The sequence below is a fragment of the Belonocnema kinseyi genome, chromosome 9 (assembly GCF_010883055.1).
Source record: "Belonocnema kinseyi isolate 2016_QV_RU_SX_M_011 chromosome 9, B_treatae_v1, whole genome shotgun sequence".
Lineage (NCBI taxonomy): Eukaryota > Metazoa > Arthropoda > Insecta > Hymenoptera > Cynipidae > Belonocnema > Belonocnema kinseyi.
The window spans coordinates 114,738,728-114,744,824 of NC_046665.1; the positions used below are offsets into that span (position 1 = coordinate 114,738,728).

At 23.0% G+C, this 6,097-nt stretch overlaps 1 protein-coding gene across 1 annotated transcript in view; it reads right to left on the reverse strand.

Moving 5' to 3' along the window:
- Nucleotides 1-3,510, reverse strand: part of LOC117179945 (RYamide receptor-like) — a 302,704-nt gene extending 299,194 nt beyond the window's left edge. Inside the window, exon 1 of the mRNA XM_033372181.1 lies at nucleotides 3,423-3,510. The gene's annotated coding sequence lies outside the window, so the exon portion shown is untranslated. The remainder of the gene's footprint in view (nucleotides 1-3,422) is intronic.
- Nucleotides 3,511-6,097: the final 2,587 nt, after the last annotated feature.

Here is a 6,097-nt window from a genome sequence, read left to right on the forward strand (position 1 = left end):
AAAATTATTGCTATTTTTAATTCAAAAAATAAGCTTCGAAATTTTAAATGTTAAAAATAATTTTTGAAACTAATATCTTATTGTTGTATTTGTAATCAATAAGATATAATTATAAAAAATTCATATTGTTAAAATTCGGGAATTTTATAATTCGGATATTTTATAAATCGGCAATTTTCTGTGGGGAATTTTCCAGTTTGGTAATATTATAAACTGTCGTAAATTTTATTATTCGGGAATATTCCTATTCGGGAATTTTATAATTCTGAAATTTTATTATTCGAGAATTTTATTATTCAGGAATTTTCCAATTCGGTATTTTTATTTTTCGGCAATTTTATTATTCGCGAATTTCATTATTCGGGAATTTTACTGTGTCGGGAATTTTATTTTTCGGGATTTTTCAGTTGTCCCTAATTTTCAAACAAAAAAATGTTGGAGCAGAGAAAGAAAATAATTGTAATCATAATATTGAAATTTAAAAAGTAAAAAAAACGAATTTTTTGCAAAACAGTGATGATTCTTCAATTAGGAAAATGAATTTGTAACAAAACTACATTCGACATTTTAATGATAAAAGAATTCTTATTAAAAGAGACGAATTTTCGAATTGGAACAACGAATTTTAAAACAAAATTATTTTTTAGTAAAGAAAGAAAAAGAAACGAGAATATTCATCTAAAAAGACGAAATTAAGAAAAAAAGAAGGATTTTCAACAAGGTAATAGTTGATATTCTAGATTAGAAAATATTTAAATATTTATTTGAAAATATTTCAATTTTAATTTAATTGGTAAATTTTGAAGTAAAAAAAGATGAATCTGTTACAAAACAATAAAAAAATGTGCTTGAAATTATCAATTTTCAAAATAATAATCATATGCTCGAACAATTAATATAATCTTTAACTGAAATAATAGCAAGTATATAATATAATAATAGCACGAACAAAAAAGCGTATATTAGGACCCTCCAAGAACTTTTTTTTGTCATCTGGTATAAATATTTGAAATTCATTAAAAATTTTATTGAATATATTAAATTTGTAAAAATATTCAAGAATTCAGATATTTTAAATTTTAGGGCTTTTTCTTCAATGATTTAAAAATATTTCCTAGGGCTGAAATATTTTTTTAGCCTTAAATTTATAACCGAAATATAAATTAAAAACTTTTATTGATATAATTCATTTAACTTTTTTATTAATACAAAACAAAGTAACATTGACGAGAAATCTTTTATTCTTAGTATAGAACTGGACTCAAAATCCCAAAAAATAAAATATCTAACACTGCCAAATTTAGAAATTAGAAAATTCTTGAATAATGAAATTCTCGAAGTACTTATAGTATTACTTAATTTGAATATTCCCGAAAGAAAATTGCCGAATTACAATATATTTAAACTTGAAAATTCCCGTATTTGAATAGTTATAAAAAAATGTTGATAAATATAACTTCTTTGTTGAAAATAGAATTTAAAAATATTTAAAAAAATTTATTGTTTATTTTTAAAGTTTCTAAAAATTATTGTTTGAATTTAAAACAACAATAGTTAAAAACTAATTTCATCCAAAAACATATTTTTTAATTATTATTATTTTAAATTCGAACAATAATTTTTAGCAACTTCAGACATAAGAAATAATTTTTTCAATAAAACTATTGAAATATTATATTTTTGATAAATAAGTAATATTTATCAAAAAAATCTATTCGTTTAAATTGGTGAATTTCATAATTCGGGAATTGTCTAGTTTGGGTATTTTATAATTCAGCGATTTTCTGTTTAGAATTCTATTATTTGGGCATTTTAAAATTTAGTATTATTATAAACTATTTGAAATTAAATTATTTAAAAATTTTAAAAAATTAGCAATATTATTGACTATCGGAAATTTTGTTATTAAGAAATTTTCAAATTAAAGAATATTTAAATTTGGTAATATTATAAATTGTCAGGAATTTTATGATTCAGCATTTTTTTCATTTAGTAATATTATAAACTGTCAGGAATTTTTAAATTTTGTAATAATGTAAAATCTCAGGAATTTTATTCTTCGTGAATTTTCGAAATTCGATATTTTTTAAACTTGATAATATTATATATTCTGGTGAATTTTATTATTCGGGAATTTTAGTCTTTGAAAAATTGATCATTCAAATTTTTATTATTCAGGAGTTTTCTAATTCATTAATATTATAAAGTGTTCAGAAATTTTATCATTTGAAAATTTTATAACTCAAGAGTTTTATTATTCGGGAATTTTATTCTCGGGGAATTTTCAAAATACGATATTTTTTTAAATGGGTAATATTACAAATTGGCGGGAATTTCAGTATTCAAAAATTGTATAATTCGAAAATGTTATTATTTCAGAATTGCTTACTTCGGTAAAATTATAAAATGTTCGAGAATTCTATTATTCGAAAATTTTATAACTCGAGAATTTTATTAATTGGGAATTTTCCTGTACGAATAATTTTTAAATTTGGTTATATGATAAACTCTTAGTAATTTTGCTCTTCGAGAATTTTTAAAATACGATCTTTTTTGAACCTGGTAATATTATGAACTGTCGGGAATTTTAGTATTAGAAAATTTTATTATTCGGGAATTTTCTAACTCGGTAATATTATAAAATGTTCGAGAATTTCGTTATTCGGAAATTTTAAAATTTGGTAATATAATAAACTTTCAAGAATTTTATTACTTGGGAATTTCTGAATTTCGCAAAATTATAAACTGTCGGGAATTTTCCAATTCAGGAATTTTTAAATTTGCTAATATTATTAAATTTTTCGGTATTTTCAAAATTCGATATTTTTCAAGCTTAGTAATATTATAAACTGCCGAAAATTGTATTATTCGGGAATTTTCTAATACGGTAATATCATAAAATTTTCGGTAGTTTTATTATTCGAAAATTTTATTCTTCAGGAATTTTATTCTCAGGAAATTTTCAAAATACGATATTTTATAAGCTTGGTAATATTATAAATTGTCGGGAATTTTATTATTCGCAAAATTTATAAGTTGAGAATTTTATTACTCGGGAATTTTCCTGTTCGTGAATTAAAAAATTTGATAATATTATAAACTTTTCGGGAGTTTTATTATTCGCAAATTTTATAACTAGAGAATTTTATTATTCGGGAATTTTATTTTCAAGAAATTTTCAAAATACGATATTTTAAAAACTTCGTAATATTATAAATTGTCGGGAATATTTTTATTCGCAAATTTTATAACACGAGAATTTTATTATTTGGGATTTTTATTCTCCGGGTTTTATAAGTCAAAAATTTTATTATTCTGCATTATTCCGCCATTGTAATAGAATAATGTTATCTTAAATGTTGTCAAAAATATAAATAAGTCAAGATTTATAAAATAGATGAAATTAAATGATAATAACTTACCAATCCTTATAAATAAGAGGTTCAGAAATCCGTTCGCTAAGGACTAAATTTCCTTCAAAATGCAGATTTTTTTTATCACAAACACCACTCTAATCACCATTTTATCGCTCACTATTTTCAGAAATTTCTTCATAAAGTCAATATTTTTAGTGACTTTGTTGACTTTCACTACTCTTATAAAAATTAAATTTCAGTCCCAAAAAATTGCAAAAAATCACTTTTTTGCAATAATAATTAAAACGACAAATCGAAAATCACTTGAATCCTAACCATTCACAGTTTATTTTCTACGATTGCACTTCAAAGAGTAATTCACATCCAAGTTTGGTAATGACGTAAAATCCATCACAAACAGGTTTAAAAAAAATTATTCAAATCTTCCTCATTCAGAGAATCTTTTCTCTCTACGGTTTCCCAATATTATTATTTTTTTCAAAATAAAAATATCGACAAGTAAACCTTTTCTTTTTTTGTCAACTTTCATTCATTAATTAAAAAAAAATTATTTTTTATCTCTTATTTTCTCACGGTTTCATCTCTTTAAGATTAAATTTTTATTTTAAGTTTTTCTTCAAAAAATAATCATTGCGAGTCTTAATAGATGATTTTTTTCGTGCTGATGAAACTGTTGTCGATCCTCTCCATTCAAATGCAAATTGCCGTTTCACTTTAACTCTTTATTGAATTACGATTCTTCAAAATTTCTTCACTTTGTTCACACTTCACACTGGATTTTCTTTTTATCACAAAACATTAAATTCTCTTTTTCGGAAATTAAAATTTCTCCACTCACTTTTTTGTAATTTATATTATTATTTAAAAACCTTATTTATATTCTAATGTCAGTTTATATCAAGAAGTTTTTATTAAAAATAATAAATTTCTGCGTTTGTTAAACTATTTAATTTTTAATTCATTTTGGGCACTTTTGAAAGCTATTTGTTTAATTAATAAGAAATAGTGAGTTTCCATTTTCAATTTTTATAAATAAATTGTTGTTTTAAGTTATGAAGACATTTTTCGACCAATCAGTTTACAAGCTCACGTGTCAACTAACGGCGACGAAGTGCGGCCGATTTCGTAGCCCAAACCGCGTTTTCCAGCTGTGGCCTCAAGTTTAGAACCTGCGCTTTGCTCCCATTATTCGTTTCTCTCTCTCTCTCTCTAATCGAATGCTTTTCTCTTTCACTTTACCTATTCGCCCCTTTCTGTGAACTGCAGTGTATTTTTTTTTACATTCTCATCCATAATTAGAAGGTATTAGTTTTATGTGAAAACGGAAGCTGATAAGATTTCTAAGAGAGTTGTCAAGCCTGATTTTTTAATTAGGTTTTTAGTTATTTTATAAATAAACAATTAAGATGGAAAAAATAGAAATTTTTTTCTATTTGAAGTTCTCGGTGCTCATCAATAACGGGAAAATGGTTGAAATCGTCTAATTCTTAAAGAGTAACATTAATTAAAGATGTCCTATTAGTATATAATAAAAAAAACAATCTCTTATAAACATATTATTTGTTGGAAAACTGTTTTATACGATTTTCCATAATTATACGTTTTTTCAAGTTATATTGCAAGAAATTTAAATGAAAACAATATTATATTTAAAAAATTTTCTATCGACATTGTAATTGTTTATATTATAAACAAATTTAATGAACAAATGCAGTAATCAGGCACTTTTTGATAGAAAAATTCTTTTTTTTTCGATGTAAATTTTTTTTAATTAGGAGTTTTATAATGATTTAAGCAAAATTCATAATTTGTTGATTAATATTATAATTTTTTTAAACAAATGCATGATTCGTGCATTTTTTAGCAGAAAAATTCGTTTTTTCAATGCCAGTCTTTTCAGTTGGAAACTTTATTACAATTTCAGCAACATTCATAAAAAGTGGATAAATTTTGTGATTCATTTAAAGAAGTTTAATGAACAAATGCATTATTCAGGCATTTGTCCACAGAAAAATTAGTTTTTTTTTTCTATTTCAACTTTTCTAATTAGGAACTTCATGATAACTTGATCAAAATTCATAATTTTACGATCAATTTTATAATTTTTAAAAATAAATTTAATCAGCAAATTCACTAATCAGGCATTTTTCGCTAAAAAAATTCAATCTTTTTGTCAATTTTTAAAAATTAGGATTTTTATGATAATGTTAGCAAAATTCATCATTTTTTAATCAATTTTATAATTTTTCAAACAATTTATTAAACAAATGCATTATTAAGACATCGGTCGACGGAAATTTTTTTCCATTTCAGACTGACATCGATGTCTGACATAGAAGAAAAAAGAATGTTTTGGTCGACAGATGCCTCAATGATGCATTTGTTAATTAAATTTTTTCTTAAATCATAAAATTGATCCAAAAATTATGAATTTTGTGGAAGTTATCATAAAGTTTCTAATTTAAAAAGTTGACATAGAAAAAAACGAATTTTTCTATCGACAAATGCCTGATTAATCCATTTGTTTATTAAATTTGTTTGAAAAAATCATAAAATATAAAAAAATTACGAATTTTGCTGAAGTTTTATAAACTTCCTAATTAAAAAAGTTGACATAGGAAAAAACGAATTTTTCTGTAAAGAATGCCTGATTAATGCATTTGTTTATTAAATTTGTTCAAATAAATAAAAAAAATAATTAGCTGATTATAAATGTTGCT